Source organism: Bidens hawaiensis, unplaced genomic scaffold, assembly GCF_021521415.1.
Source record: "Bidens hawaiensis isolate Kalapana, Puna unplaced genomic scaffold, B.hawaiensis_p1.1 tig00017496_1, whole genome shotgun sequence".
NCBI classification, from domain to species: domain Eukaryota; kingdom Viridiplantae; phylum Streptophyta; class Magnoliopsida; order Asterales; family Asteraceae; genus Bidens; species Bidens hawaiensis.
In genome coordinates this window covers 429,674-447,232 of record NW_027492651.1, presented here as the reverse complement: position 1 = coordinate 447,232, position 17,559 = coordinate 429,674, and the positions used below count along the sequence as shown (strand labels likewise).

The window sequence follows — 17,559 nt, the reverse complement described above, 5'->3', positions numbered from 1 at the left end:
TTGCCAGTGTTTTCCTTTCCAGACCCATCATTGCATATTAAAATATGTTATTGAAATAATGAAATGCAAACATGCCTAAAGAAACAACCCACATGTGTACTTTTAAGACTTGCCAGAAACTTACACAACTTGACGTTGGTTCCACAATATGGCGTAAGAATGAAAGTCTTTGGTTGGATCAAACCATAGATTCAACCTCTGTTCCCGGTTACCGACCCCGTTAACATACACATTCGTCTGCACCAGGTATGGCTCGCCAGTTGTGTTACCCAGGAACTCGAAATCAAACTCATGGTGTTTTTCGCCTTCAAATGTTACATTAAAATCAGTCAGCAACAGGTTATGAATAGGAATGTTATAACTCCAAAATCTATAAATGTTATTTTTAAAACGACTTAATTTTGTCATGCAAAAAGAGTAGAGGTGCAGCTTATTTCTGCAGTTTGCCATATGTTTCTATTTAAACGTTACTCTTTATTGAATGAAAATACAAGGACTAAAAAACTTTTATTATGATCGTTTTAATAAATGTTAAAATTGTTTAAATAAAAATATCAAAGGGAGGTTTGCCTAATGATACCATGGTAATATTGGATAAACATTTGTTTTTTTTTTTTCTCAAACAGGCTAGTGAAAAAAAATATAATGTAGGAGTAGAGTTAGAGAGTGTGTGAATTGGAATCAACTTACATAGAATGCGGTTACGGTTCCCGCAGAATCACCTTTAACAAGCTTGATCTGAAAGTTGACTTTACCGAACATATACTTTGACTTAGACGAAAATCCGGCTCCTAAGAGTAAAAAAATTATAAGTTAAATTAAATAAATTTAAAATTTATACTAACAAAATAGAGTAACGATTTTTAGTTTAGTAATTCTATACCGGAAGAGTTATCAAGTTTCATGTTCACCGCATCTCCAACAAACTCGAAGTGATCAGGAGCCCAATAAGGCTGAAACATTTCATCAAACTTAGCCGTTGATGTAACCGCATAAACATAAAGTGAAAAACACAACACAAGAGTTACTAAAGATGACATTATTGCTAGAGAATAATATTAGATATTTCAAATATGTTGAGATGAGTGAAGAAGATGAGTGTGATGGGGGGGGGGGGTTATAGGAACATGTTATGTGTGAGATAAGCCACATCAGCAGCATGTAGGATGGATGGAATGGTACATGTAGGACGAGTGGGGCTCACAAAGATAAAATTGAAATAAAAAAACTAGCCGTTGAGCTGGCAGTGAATGGGTGTTTGGAGTAAAAGTGGGCACACTGTACGAATAGTCACTGTTGAAAAAGACGTCTGTTAGTATTGTCCAATGACGGATTGGCACGTGGAAAATCACAGCTGGACACTGTACTGTCTAGCTGTCATTTAAGTAGTTGTTAAAAGGACGGCTACATTCACCATTTCCTTTATTGGTATCCGATCCCACGCGCTTGTTGTACCATTGTTATACTTATGACGCGTGGATTACATGCATTACATTTATAAAAAGGAGAAATTCTAAAAAATAAACCATATACAAACATAAATATATATTACTTTACAAGTGAAAGGTAGGGGGATCAAACCTCACTACTACCAATTTATAACATATATCAATCATTTAACTAATTTGAATATGAAGCTGAGTAAAAGCTGTTGAATTGATCGATTTTATACATGCTATGTCTTTTTTTAAGTAATTTAATGTGGGAATTTATTTCTTTTTTTTTTCTTTTTCTTTTAAGAAAAAGATAGAAAATAAAAAAGTGAGGTTGGTGGCAGGACAAACTCCCATTATATCCTCCCATATTTGATAATATATTCTTTAGATCAAACGGGGGACAACATGCTTATGGCTACTTATTTGTTTACTTTTAGAGATGCTTACGACTTTTAATGGGCTGTAAAATAGAACTATTTGCCTTTTATATTTAGGATTATTGGATTTTAATAATCCCTATTAACTGGTATTGGCTGATAATAATCCCTATTTATTTTATCACCACTTGGCGGTCCCAAATTTAAAAAAGTTGGCCCCCAATGGTCCCCCGTTAAAAATGACTTAACGGCGTTATACTTTTTTTTTGAATTTCAAACTAATGTTTTAGGGCTTTTGATCAAAAGGAGGATACGAATCGATTGATGTAAAACTTCGTTCGAAACGGTGCTCCAAAACGACGAAACAATGCTTCAATTCGGGTGTTTGAACTTACAATTAACAAAAATCAAGTCTTCTGGATCACCGTTTTTGAGCTAAGTTTTTACATCAATCGACTCGTATCCTCCTTTCGATCAAAAGCCCTAAAACATTAGTTTGAAATTCGGAAAAAAGTGTAATGCCATTAAATCATTTTTAACGGGGGACCATTGGGGCCCAACTTTTTTAAATTTGGGACTGCCAATGATGATAAAATGAATAGAGATTATTATCCACCAATACCATTCAATCAGATAATATGTTAAAGGACACCACTTCTTCACTTTATCACTTATTACTAGAAAAATGTAGCATATATACTTTTGTCATAATCTAGGTTTGTTTTATGTACACAACGTTCATATGCATATAGTAATATTGGATTTGACAAACAAGTTTTCTTAGATATAAAATTTGTAAATGTATATATCTAGGAAACACAAACTTACAACATTTTCAACATATACACAACCTCCAAGACTTGACATATTATACGAACACATCTCCATAGGTACCATGGTCTGTCAAAGAATCTACAACAATTTTGAGTAGAACGATACCGTGTTTTTTTTTCTTGAAGGATTTGAATTAATTGGGCAAGTCTTTTCAATAAGTAATTCGACTATACTTCACTTCATATCTTTAATCACATAATTTAAAATGAAACAAGAACCATATATTTTGAATCAGATAATTCAAAATAAAACAAGAAAGAGTATTAGAGTTTTTGTTCATAGAAGAAATATAAGAAATGAGATCAAAGATCGTCTTTATATATGAGAAAGACTAACATAAGGTATGTTACAACATTTTTGAAAAAGTTTGACGATTGGTGGTTATCATCGTCGATATTTGATCGTTCCATCAGTGTGAAACTCGTTCCAAGCTGGCACTTCTAATCAAGTTGTCACCAAGGCACAATTGCAACCGATAATCAAGTTGCTCCTGATCATTAACTGACAATGATGATCAATTTTAACTAATCTTAGTTTTTATATAAGCTTGTTTACCAATTATGCAAATCTAAAGCAACTTTCTATGCACTAGCAACAAGAAAAACAAAATTATGCAAATCGGATCCCCATAGCCAATAGGAGCTATGCCCCTAGACATTACTAAGGTTACTGTTTCTCATGAACTCTGCCAAGGGGGCGATTCCCGTTATGACCCCCTTGTCACTAGGGAGCTTTGCTTCCTTGAACCACCGAGCTTGAAGTGCTAGAAATAAGTATGGTATTATATACATATAACTTATAACAATGTTTATACTCATTAGTATTTTATTTTAGGTAAATATAACTAGATAAATTAAACTGGCATAGTAGCATTCATGACACTAAAATCACTAACAGATATACGTGCCATATTTACACTTTTCATATTTGTAAGAATGCCTTTTAATAAATTTAAACACATTTATGTGTTTTATCTTTCGATAGAAGTTTGGGTTCATGATGTTATACTCAATATTATAGTTTATCAACAATCCATGGCTTGCTTTTACATTCATGATGTTACACTTATCTTTGTCTATTCTAATAAAAAAAAAATTAACGAGAGGCATATGCTATTTGAAAATTTATTCTTAACCTAAATTTTTCGTTCAAATCATTCTTCTATTTTTAATAAAACATATTTATGTCAGTGTGATCAAAACATATCATGTCAATACAACTAATTAACTAAACTTAGGCATGTTTAAAACGGTTTGGGACTAGGAACCGGAACCGGTTCCTAACCGGTTCCAATATTCAAAAGCACTTCTTAAACCGGTTCCAGGCTAGAACCGGTTAGGGAACCGAACCGGTTCCCCCACCCTCGGACCCCTAACCTATGGAACCGGTTCCTACACTGTAACCGGTTCCAACCGGTTACAGTGTAAAAAAAATTTTTTTTTTTTCGTTTTTCGTTTGCGATTTGGATTCTAAACTACGATTCGTATTTGTATAACATGAAAAATAAAAAAAACAATTAACATAAAAATAAACAACTACTGAAGACAGTTTGATATATACAACTAAGCATGAAAGTATGCATATACAATTGTCTAAACGATTCGTATTTGTATAACATGACAAGTTGACAACTACTGAAGGTTGCCACTGAAGACAACTACTGAAGGTTGCCACTGAAGGTTGCGACTTCTTCATCGGAATTACTTGTAGAAATGCCTTCTTGTTCGTCGTGCACTCGAACATCAAGTGGTGTTTCATCTTCGATAGTGGTTACGTGTTGAATACGATCGATTGAGTCCAAGTGATCCTTTAAGCAAATGCACATCTCCACCGACTCCGGATTTAGTCTTGTTCTTCTCACCGATATTACCCTGCCACTAAGAGAAAAAGCGGATTACGAAGCTACCGTAGAAGCTTGGACGGTTAGTAAATCACGGGCCATGGTGGCAAGAATCGGAAACTCGGTTTCCTTTACCTTCCACCAAGCCAAAACATCAAAAGTGCCATATTCCTCTTCGGATAAACCGGTAGAGTAATCATTTGCACTATACCTTCCTAGTTCGCTTGAAGGGGTGTTACCCCTTTGTTTTTTAGCCGTTACGTTGCGAACGGTGTTCATAAGGCTAATAATGGGATCTCGTACTCTAGTAGCACTTGAACTTGATAAAGACCCCCCCGGCATAGGCATGTGTATGTTTGACCCATATTTATTCAAATAAAAGTCATACATAAATTTAAAATTCAAGTTAAAATCATTTTTTGCCTCTGTTGAAAAGTTTGGGTCAACTTCATGCATATCTAAGGCTGAAAAAAATTCGTCTATCACACATTCAACCCCCGTAACATTTAACATTAAGTTTAAAGCGGCGGCGCAAGTAAAAACCGGTGGCAATTCAAGAAAGTATTTTTTTAATTTAAACTTCATTGGTAATATGATGTTTGAAAACATTGGACTTTTATTTTCAAATTCTTTAAGATTGTTAACGATTAAAAATAACTCCGAAAGAACCAAGGGACTTGTCGGATAATACGTTCCCGATAGTTTCGTAGTTGATGTTTTAAAAACTTCAAGAAAAGTCGATAAGTCATTGATAATTTCCCATTTCTCATTTGAAAAGAGGATTGCCAAATCATTATCGGCAAGACTAGAATGAAACATTTGTAAAGTTTCTCTTTGTTTCAAAGCACTTTGAAACATTATGCAAGTGGAATTCCATCGATGAGGTACATCCCAATTAGCTCCCAAAGCTTTTCTTCCCGTATCTTGACAAAATTTTCTATATTCCATTTGTCTTTTTTTACTTTTCTTAAAAACTTCATGTATCATTAGTCTAAAATCGTTTATAACCGATGTAACCTCATCCGAAGCAAGTCCGTCTTGCACGATTAAATTAATGTTATATGCAACACACCTTGAGTGAAAAAATACACCATTGCAAATCGGCGTATATTTTAATTTTAATTTATCAACCGCCGATGTATTATTCGACGCGTTATCAAATGCCATTGAAAATATTTTATTTTCTAGTTTATAAGTTTTTATAACATAATCTAAAATTTCAAACAAATTATCTCCCGTATGTGGATACTCAAAGAGTTCGAAAGCAATGGTGCGTTTCATCATTTCTCACGATGACGGGTCTACCCAATGAGCGGTGACACAAAGATAAGATTCGGGTAGACCATGTGAAGCCGACCAAACATCACTAGTTAAGTTTATTCCCGTATTTATATTTTCAAAATATGCAATTAGTACCTCTTTGGCCTTCTTCCACAATTTTAAACAATAACGTTTAAGAGTATAACGACTTACGTGAGTGTATTGTGGTTGAAGCGTATCTCGAATCATTGCGGTTAAGCGAGGGTTGTCGAAGTGGCTAAACGGCAAAGCTTCTTGAATCACAAACTTCGCCATACGATCTTGAACTCGATCAATTTGGTATGTAAATATTCCGCCTTCACTATCCATTTGCGTTTGTTGCGAATCGACGTTCTTTTTCAACGCCCTGCAATACGGTTTTTCGATGTGTTTCTTCAAATTTGAATTCGAAAGTGGGTTTAAATAAACACCACAAAACTTGCACCGAGCCTTCAATGAATGGTCACTCAATTCAACCATTTCCCAATTGCACCAAATCTCTTGATTACGATTATGAGGTACAATACGAACGAAACTTGGTCCGGCGTTGGAACCTTGACCAACCGATGATTGTGAGGCAGCCATAACAACAAATATGAATATAGAAGAAGAGAAAACAAGAGATTAGAGAACTCAAAACGTTGTAATAGCGTTTTTTTGTATTTTTTTGCGTTCGGGTTTGCGTTTTGAGTGTTGTGATGAACCCATGACACCAAATACCTATTTATACTAGTAGTGGGGTGCTTGGGGGAGCCAAAAAAACGGCTATTTTTGACCCCAACGGTCAAAAAACGGCCAAAAAATCGATTTCCCAACGGCTAGAACGATCCAACGGCTAGAACCGGTTCCTAACCGGTTCCGAATGGACCGGTTCCAGAACCGGTTCCGGTTCGGTTCCGGTTCCTACCCGCCCCCACTCAGAAAATCAAGAACCGGTCACGGATCATCGGGTTGAATCAGATAGGAACTGGTTCCTACGAAAAACGGGTAGGAACCGGTTCGGTTCCGGTTCGGTTCCACCGGTTCCGGTTCCAGGAACCGGTTTTGTTGATCATCACTAACTAAACTATAGAGATTAAAAATATGGGGTTATTTATGTCAATATAATCAAAATATTTATATCTTTAATAAAATTAGATCTACCTCTTTTTATTAGATTAATTTATATACACTTTTGAGTGTAGAAGATGAATGTGGTAAAATTTGATGAACGATATCTATAGGTCCAAGATGATAAGGACAAGAAGAAAATTATGAATTAATAATAATTTTATTTTCATATATTCATTCAACCTCCATGGATCCATGGTGTTTCATTCATTTTTTTCGAAACTGTAATACAAAAATGTGTTTTATTCATTCTAATTTTATATATAATGTTTTTTTATGTCATTCATAATGAAGCACCTTATCATCTTTTGTTATAATTCGCTATTAAAAAAATATAATTACAACTTATAAAATCATTGCGTGTATCTTTTTCGCGATTATAAAGAAATTGTGTATAAATACACCACTTATTTGTATGAATTTCTATTAGCAAATATAATTTGAACTTATAAAACCATTTAATTTGATAAAATATAGTTTTTTTAGTTTAATCATTTAATTTCTGCAACTTAATTGTATTTTATCTATGCATTTGTGTATCACACGAATTTTAAAGCTAGTATAAGAATATATCAACTAAATGAATAACCAGCTTTTATAAGCGACTTTCTTGGGGTATTTCACAACTGGTGCATTACGTGACAATGCATCTGTTCTTCATCGGCATATATATAACAAACTCTTGCATGTCGCATATGTGCATCGTCTTCAAATATATTTGAAGATGTAACAAAGGGAAAATTTAGGTTCGCTTATATATCCAATATTGATAGCTCTAATACCTTTTATAATAAATATAACACGATTTGTTACTCCCCTCTTTAGTTCTGTTATCTTCATCGTCGGCTCGTCATTGTATCATCACATATTCTCTTTTCTATTCTTCACTTACTCCACCCTACTTCGCAAGATTATCGTCATCATCGTTGGTTCCTTTCTATTCTTACTTAGATTTGTTATTGAACATATATTGTAATCAAGGCAACAAACCTGCAACCTCCGGCCTCTCGTACTACCAATATTATTCGTTTTGCCTACAAATAGCCACAAATTTGTTTTTGGATGCCGAGACAGAGACTTCCCATAATGTTACCCATCCTAGTACTACTTTCATCTGAGCACACCTAACTATGAAGCTCTCCTCTTGTCAACTACCATTAAGCGCATAAACACGTTAGTGTTATAGAAACAGGGTTGTAGAATTTTCCTAAGGTGTACAATTGGTCTATGTTAATCTTCTCCGTAATTTATGTATCATTACAAAACCTCTTGGAGGATCTTTAATAAATTTAAAATTTATTTTGATGAAAATAAATTGATCTAAAAAGATAAGGTTGGTGAAAGATTGGCGTAATGGGAAGTGATGATTTGCAATAATTGTTGGTACGGCCGAAGAGGACCCCAAAATCCCATCCGGTTAATTCTCGTGGATACGTGTAAGGTGAAACCCCTCAAGATTTCTGCATACTATATAGAATATAGATAACATGATATTTGTATGTTTTGATTTTAGATATTATTTATGAAAAGACAATGGCCAGAAGTGACAAAGATATTATTAGATGGCCTACCGACAGAGGGCAACTTTTTTTTTTTTTTTTTAAATCTGTTAAGGGCGTGTTGCTTTATATACAAATTTTAATTTATTGAATTTGTTTCGATCATACCTAATATATTTTTGAAGGGTCGTAAAAATGAAAATCTAAACAAGTTGTATGCGTCTTATGGGATATACAATTCCCTCCTAGCTAGAGATCGGTTACCGGGGAAATTTGGTTATTTAGAGTTTGATTATCAGTGGAAACCACCTCTATGCAGTAAATGCAAAGCGTTTGGGCATTTTGACTCGGTAGTGGTACTTGAGATGAAAAATGAGGTGAAAGTTAATGCTGCAAATGCGGTTGTAGAAAACAAACAAGTGTCAGATAAAGAGGATTTGGGGTTGCTACAAAAAAAGAACACACATTCGCTCGTAAACCGGTTTCAGGCCATATTAAGTCTGGTGGGCCAATGCGGCCCAATACAACTTTAATGACTCGTTAATTGCTGGTGAGATTTCAAGTAATATTCAAACTCATGCGAATATGCAATCTGCTTCTGTTTCTCAGCCCATATATGCTTTAAAAGCTACTGGCAAGTGTTGATGGGCTGCCTTCGATCCAAAAATACTGGCTGCTTCAACTGGGCTGATGGCCCAATCAGTTACTACTGCTCGATACATGGTATCTCTTTTGGGTCGGGTTCGGGACTAATTTTGGATCTGGTTGTGATTGATCCTAAACAAAAAGGTATTTTGATATACGATAAGTTTGATGCTTTGAATGATATTGAAGAAAAGATGGACGACTATTGTGATGGCGAGCTCAGGTTTGGGAAAACGAAAAGGTTGAAGTGCATAAGTAGTTTGATACAAACACCAAATCGCCGGATAATGTATTTTCAAAATGGTCTTCGGGTCTCCAAGCATACTACAAAAGTTTGTTTAGTGATGATGATGTGGAGTCGGAAGAAAATGATACCAGGCGATTCATGAAATATGGCAAATAGCTTTCTAGTTCTAAGTTTGCCATTTTTGTATGCTTTATGCTTGTTATGTAGTTTGGGTTGTTTTTGTGTTCTAGTAGAGTAGTAGGGTCCTTGTTTTACGTCCAGGAGCTTATAGATGCTCTTAGTTTGTAACGTTATTTTTCTTTTAATGAAAGTTTGTCTTGGTTTCGGTCAGTTTATCAAAAAACAAATAAATAAATAAAATAAAGGAAAATTGGATTTTAATAATCTCAACTTTCTGTTATTGGCCGATAATAATCCCAACTTAGTTTGTTCCCGCAAGTGGGCCCAAATTTAAAAAAGTTGGCTCTCCATGGTCCTCCGTTAAAAAAACCTAACGGCGTTAAGTTTTTTTCGAATTTCAAACTGATTTTTTAGGGATTTTGATCGGAAGGAGGATACAAGTTGATTATCGTTAAACTTAGCTCGAAATGATGCTTCAAATGGCTTGATTAGTGCTTCAAATCGGGTGTTTGAACTTCAAATTAACAAAAATTAAGTTGTTTCGAGTATCATTCCGAGCTAAGTTTTACATCAATCGACTCGTATCCTTCTTCTGATCAAAAGCCCTAAAAAGTCAGTTTGAAATTCGGAAAAAACTTAAAGCGTTAGGTTTTTTTTAACGGGGAGACCATTGAGAGCCAACTTTTTTAAATTTGAGACCACTGGTGGGAATAAACTAAGTTGGAATTATTATCGGCCGATAACCGAAAGTTGAGATTATTACCAAATAACATGAGAATATGGATTTCAATTGAAATATATGCCTGTCTTCAATATAATGTTAATATTAATATTTGGGAAAATTGCCAAAATAAGTATTTATGAAAACAAAGTTCTTATTTTAGGTATCATTTGTAAAAAATTACAAAAATGGGTATTATAAACTAGTCGTGACGAGTAGTTTGTAGAACCAATTAAAAGTTGCCATGTGTCCTTAAACTAACCGTAACGAGCACATTCACTAATTAATTACTCGTCACGACTAAATAAGTTTCATACCTCGTAATCAACGCCCACGAGTTATTTATAAATCCTTTAGTCGCTATGACTAGTTTACTGGTTTACATTCCCTACACGAGTAGTTTATTAGTAGTTAACTCGTCGCGACTAGTTTAACCTTATAATCTACTCGTCGTGACTAAAGAACTTATGAATTACTCGTGGGTGTTGATTACGAGGCATGAAACTTATTTAGTCGTGACGAGTAATTGATTAGTGAACGTGCTCGTTACGGTTAGTTTAAGGACACGCGGCAAGCTCGAATTGGTTTCTACAAACTACTCGTCACGACTAGTTTATAATACATATTTTTGGATTTTTTTGTAAATGATACCTAAAACTAGAATTTTGTTTTCATAAATGCTTATTTTGAGAATTTTCCCTTAATATTTTCTAATTGCTTCTTTTATTGTCTAATGTTTTTTTAAGATTGTATGGCTGAGTCGTATGGCTTTGGAGCTGGGCTGGAAGTTGGAGCCGTGGACTTGAACCTGGGCTCGGGACTTCAGCAGCAGCTGCGGTTTGGGCTTAATAAAAACTAGTAATGGGCTTCGCTTCGCTTCCGGACTTACCAACCACTTGCCAGTGAGTGATATATGAGAATATGAGAAATCACTTCTGTAAAATCATTTTTTTCCCATGTACCGTGTGCTTGTGTTAATATATTGTTCTTGACAATTTTATTCATCCAAATGCATGTGTCTCAGTGATCTTACTTATATCTAATATAGTTGAATTATTAATAGTTGATAGAAGCATCCGAAAAATATATGAAAGGTCAAATCATGAGTTTAGACTCGTTTGAAAAGTTACAACCATTTGAATGCTAACTCGTTATATATAATATAGAGCATGCTGAGTAAACAACCATGGCCATTTATATATATATATATATATATATATATATATATATATATATATATATATATATATATATATATATATATATATATATATATATATATATTACACTTCAATAAACATATGTAGTTATATGTAACTTAGAGGCGGTTAAGAGGGTTAGACAAGTTTAATTACAACTTAAATATATATTTGACACCCAGTCTGATTTTGTTTATAATTCAACGATTGTCAATTATATATATATTATTGTTTCCAACCCACGTCGTATCCTCCCCCTAATTTCCTCAGCATTATAAACTCCTACCATCACCAAAGCTCTCCTAGCGACTTCATAATCCCCAATCGAGCAGAGCCAAAGGGATCCTGAACTCGGTCATGGATTTCATATCAAGTTTGAATTAGTCAGCGGCTCCGAATTGACGGTGTTTGATTTTGCTACTGATTTGAGTTCAATATATTTTATTGCAATGCATAAGGAGAATATTAGTGAACAGAGGAATTGGGAAAGCAACACAAACCAACCACGGTAAGAAACTTACTTTTGTTGGTTTGATTTTGGATTTCATAATTACTTGTAGCGTTGTTTCAATCATTTATTTTTCCCCAGCTGAACCTCCGATTCCTTCAATTCCGTCATCATTGGATGCTTCTCTCAAGGTTCTTCTGTCACTTTTGGTGGTTATAATGTATTATTATAGCGTCATATGCTATATTAGATTATTCTGAATGTTTAACGAAGAAATATTTGCTTGATGATAGTTATAAATCTTAATTGATGCAGTCTAATGATCTCCATCAGTCAAAACAGTTGTCTGCACGATGGTCTTCATCAGTTCTCTCATTTTGGTGTAATTTCTTCTCTTTGAATTTATTCATAACCACATAAGGATATAATTTACTATGCTAATTTGGATAATTTCTTTTTATCTATATTATTTAGGCTCTGAGGATGTGAAAACTTCTGGAGGAATTAGAAATAATATTGATGCTGAGGTGCTTTTTTAATTAACTTATATAAGAAAAACTTAATTGATTTATTTTGTATATGCATACAAGAATAACATTAAGCCATTTGGAGTACCTTAGCTCCTTAACCCACCTATGGGCTACAATTCCAGCCCCGAAGGAAAATGCAGGGAACTCGGAACCATCGGTGGCCCGTGTAGGAGAAACAATAAAAGGGAACAATCACTGACAGTATCATCTCGTAAGTTCATACGGGCCTTTTTTCGACTTCCATTAGTCTATATATGGATCTTTGGAGTTAAACTCGCGACCCTATTTAGCTGAGTGGGTCGTGTTAACCTGATAAGCTCATGGGTTGACCCGCTTAACCCATTTGTTTTTTACTTTAATTTATTAAAATGTGTTATTTGTTACAAATTAAACTGTCAAGTATTCCATGTCAAATTCTAAAGCTAAAAAGTAAAATTAGTTGATTTAAAATTAAGGTATCAAAATGAACCATGGTGATATAGTTTTTGAAATGCAAAAATAAGTTTTTTCTAATGCTTCAAGTCTAAAAAGAGTCTTTTGTTTACAATATTACCAGGTGGATTTATGCCCGAATGACAGTTCTATTGTTCATATTCACAAGCACCATTTTAAGGCGAAGTTCTCTAAAACAACGGGATTTTTCTGTTTTTTAAATGAATATAGTAATTATTGCTAATTCTGTTAGTAATTGTAGAACAAAAATTTTTTCCTGCTTGCGGTACTCAATGGCCATATATAAGCCTGGCAAAACGAGCAGGTTAGGTTCGAAGGGGTAACAGGTCAAAACGGGTTATGAAAAATGGGTTGTTTTAAATGAAGCTATTCTGTTTGGGTTAAAACAAGTTGTTTTTCAATCATTGTGTGCAGGGTATTTTTGAATCATGTTGATGGCATAAATTGGGGTCACGCTCAGAATAGTAAATCAGTTTTGGTCTGAGCCTTAGATGTTGTTGACTGCAAAGTCCAAAATGGGGTCATATGATGAATAAGGAGAATATTCATGAAGCAAAACTAAATACTATATTTGGCTAAAGAATGTGAAGAGAGTTATATTAGGAGTCGGGCATAATAGAGTTGTCAATATGATTCGTAATGAGTGTGAATTTAGGGTATATATGAGATGGATAGGGTATTTTATGTTTGTTTAGGATCTCTTTTTAGTGATTCGGAGGTTGTTGATTTTACTTGGGGACATGTCCCGACAGGATTAATTAAGTAACCCTTTTATTTGCAGTTTTTGATGTTTAAATTATAATTTTTCTAGGTTCTTTCCCTTTACCGAAAAAGAAAGATAGTACCATTTGGTTGTGAGTCATTTTCGAGTGTATACAGATTTTATTGGGTTAGATTATCATGAAAAGGGAGAAGTAAATGCATTTATAATAGATTTTGGGCGTTCAATCTTTGTATTAATTGTTTCGTGGCTATTTGCCATCTTCAAGTATATTACTTATTGAATGGGTTATCAAGTTAGATGTATGTTAAAATCATTTTGACTAACAAGAACTGAGCAGTGGTGTGGTATTGGGGTAATAACAAGTTACAAACACCATATTTTGTTCTCTTTGATTTTAAAGTGTAAACATAATGCAGTTCAGTTGCTATGTTGAAAAGAAATATATGAGTTGATGTTAACAATTTGTATTTATTTGGTGCTAAATTGATGATTAAATTTAAACCACCTAATGCAACATAGTTACTATTCATGAACCCGTTAAAAGAACATTATTCTTCAACAAGTAATGTATGTTTGAGTTTTCAGACAGCTACATTTTCATATAATTGTACGGTTGTGTTAGTGTAGGTGCTATATTCTACTTTGATCTTTTTCTTTATTTTTTATGTGTGTTTGTTAGAATAAAGAAAAGAGTTTATAATTTATAACAATAAATTACCCGTCCAACGGACGGGTATAAAACTAGTTTATCAATGGTTCATAAGCATGATAAATTTCATTGTTTTACTTTTTTTTATTATTTAGATAATCTCGTATATCACATGGGTTCTTAAGCAAGTTTGTATTTAATATTTGAAATTGCCATCTTAATTTCTTTAACAAATTTCCCAAGACACTTTCTACTTTCTATTCCGGCCCATGTTTGGTAATCCATTTCGATAATAAGTAATAACAGCCGTTGTGCATGGCCGTGAGTCCACGAAGTAGCCCATGCACAGGCTCGAAGTCCATGGTTCAGTACCAATGGTCAATTGACATGGAAACCATCTTCAGCCCATTTCCAGTTACACACAGTCTAAGAAAATGCCTAGTCCCGACCAGAGGCATATTAAACTGATTTTATTTTTTCAAAACAGTCCGGGTTAAACTTGGTTTCTTTTACCCTAAAAAAATTCGTCTTTCCAATAATTTGTGATGAGCAATGATTTTGCATCCACGGGAACCAAAAGCTTACAGTTGAGTAGACCATATATTAAGTCACTAGTTGTGAATAACACACATCTTAAGTGGATTTCCGAAGTTGGTATGTTGTTTTAGAAAATATAAATTGTTGTTAGTTGCTTAACCATTATATACTTACCATAAATGATAAAACTAAAGGATTATACCTATTTTCTATTTAGATTATTTTAGTATGTTGCTTTAGAAAATGCTTTACCTAAAAATCATGTGGCAGTAGCGTGATTGAAAAGATATTGTTTTTTCAATCATTCACACCCGTGAATTAATTACGAGATAATCCTTTGCCTCTTTTCATTTCTTATTTATTATGATTGCAACAATACTTATATGACCACCCATGTCCAGTGTGTGAATAAAATACACCAACCAAACAAATCTGCGACTTATAAAGAAGGATGATATTTTTTACATTTGTCATATATTTTATCTGGGAATAGTTAACATACAAATTAAATTAACGTGCTAAATATGAGAATCAAGTAGAGTAACTATATATACAAGTAGAGTAATTATGTAATTACACTATAGAGTACGTAATTACTCTATAGTGTAATTACATAATTACTCTACTTGTATATATAATAGTAATTACGTACTCTATAGTGTAATTACATAATTACTCTACTTGTATATATAATTACTCTACTTGATTCTCACGTTTAGCACGTTAATTTTATTTGTATTTGATCCAAACCCTACTCTATCTTACTTGATTGTATCTAGATTTGTTGAAAACTATTTTTCTATAATTCCAAAGCAATTAAGTAATCGGCAAGCATCAATATCCCATTTTATACCATTGCAAGCCAAAGTAAATCATAAATAGTTTTCAATATACAAACAAACAGCATGTCGAAACAAGCATCTCCGATCATCCGAGTTAGAACACGAACGGTGTCGGAGAAAAAGCAGGAATCGCCACTGTCTGAGTAAATTTCCTGTATATTTGTCACACAATAATTCATATGACATGTTAAATATATCCGTAGCAATTAGAATTTAAAACGACACCTCACTACAATATTGTTTCCGAAATTTAAAAAGTGCAAAAAGAATTTCAGCTAAACATATAGAGCTAACACAAATAGGATACGAAATACTATAAATACATAATTTAATTATGTTACAACATGAGTACACATCTAACAACATATATTCATCGGTTGACCACCTCAACTGTGTGTGAATTTAAACAAATATGAATCTACAAGTTGCTCATGTGATCAAACAAGTTGGTACAACCTTATCATATTGAGATTTTAAGAAATACACGTGATGCTCACTTATTTTTTTTATAATCACTTTTTATTACTTAATTGCAATTGAAAAGGTTTAAATACAAAGGCTTCCGGATCACTGAGTTAATTCAAAACAAATACGTGGTGACATAATTCCAATTATAAAATCCTGAGCACACACTTTTTTTTTAAATTCTCCCACTTTTTTACAACGCTAATAACTTTTCTAAATAGTATATATATATTTTTTTAATAACTACATCATAAAATCGAACTTCTTTTCTCTTTAATTTGAGTACCCTGTTTCTATACCTTTTTTTAAATCAGATGTGTCATGCTTTGATTTTTTATGCGTAATTATATTTCGTCATGAGATTATATTTTTCTTCTACTTAATTATTTTTCTTCATGTCTAATTATTTTTCTCCATGAGCAATCATTTTTACTTTATGCGTGATTATTTTTTTTATACGTAATTTAGGTTCCATATTTACAGTTATGTCACCATGTGAACTTTGTGTGATCAGAAAACATTGCTTGTATGATACGACGCCTTTAATTAAGTATCATAACTTTCTTAAACATATGAAACTAATAAATTATAAGAATTTAATAACAAGTTACAAGAATCTTGATTCAAAAGTTTACCTGTAATCACCACTACTATACGAATGAGATCGAGGTCTTCCCGACGATCTGGTTTTGTTCAGCGGTTTCTTTTCCGATCTAACAACACTAACCGATTGATCATGACTTTGTCGTCGCATATGACCATCTTCTGCGATCGCTGAGAGCTCCGGTTTCCAGTGTTTCGTGAATTTACCATGCCTTACACGTCGGCGAGTACTCGAGACATCAGAGCAGATGATCTCCGCAGGCGGCGTTATGGCGGTGCCGCCGAAACAGAAACCAAGCTCAGGGAAGAAAAACTTCATTAATATGTGATATAGTCTCTATTGAATATGGTGAAGGTGTGGTTGTATGTATAGAGATATTAAAGGAAGAGTGTTGCACGGGTGTTACGTGAGCCTCACTTTAGTTTAGTGGTGAATTTAAAACTTAAAGGTGAAAAGCTATTGGCTCACTTGATGTATTTATAAAGAAAAATTAATAAATGAAGTGGATGGTGGAAGGGTGTGACAATGACGTGGCTTTTTAGGGTTTTATAATATCAAACAAGTTTGTGTTTATCTTCTAAAAAGGTAAATATTATATCTTTATTTAGCATAAAGGACTAGACTAATGCTTTTGCAAGTCGTGCAAGTCATAAATTAGTATTATAATCCAACCAATTAAGATTCACTTTTCTATTCCTTTGAAAACCAATGGAAATTAGACAAATTAAACAATTACAAATAAGATTGGTCCTTAATTTTTATGTTACAAACTAGGTTTTATCCCCCGTATTACGATAGTTGTTTTATATTTTTTATTTTTTAATATATATTTTTTGGATTTTAATTTTATTTATTGTAAGAAAGCTAATAATATACTTAGGGTTTGATGATAAAAGGATTTCATAAATAAATGTTATATTATAACCTGTTTAAAAGCTATCTAAATTTTGTGACCCATGACTTGTTTATTTTTTTTTACT

General features: G+C 33.4%; 1 long non-coding RNA gene across 1 annotated transcript; it reads right to left on the bottom strand.

Annotated features, from left to right (window-relative positions):
- Positions 1 to 15,491: 15,491 nt before the first annotated feature.
- On the bottom strand, positions 15,492 to 16,987 carry LOC143554092 (uncharacterized). Its single transcript, XR_013138936.1, has 2 exons — positions 16,611 to 16,987; positions 15,492 to 15,662 (listed from the first exon to the last, which is right to left on the bottom strand). It is a non-coding gene; the product is annotated as an uncharacterized LOC143554092 (long non-coding RNA).
- Between the last annotated feature and the right edge of the window lie 572 nt (positions 16,988 to 17,559).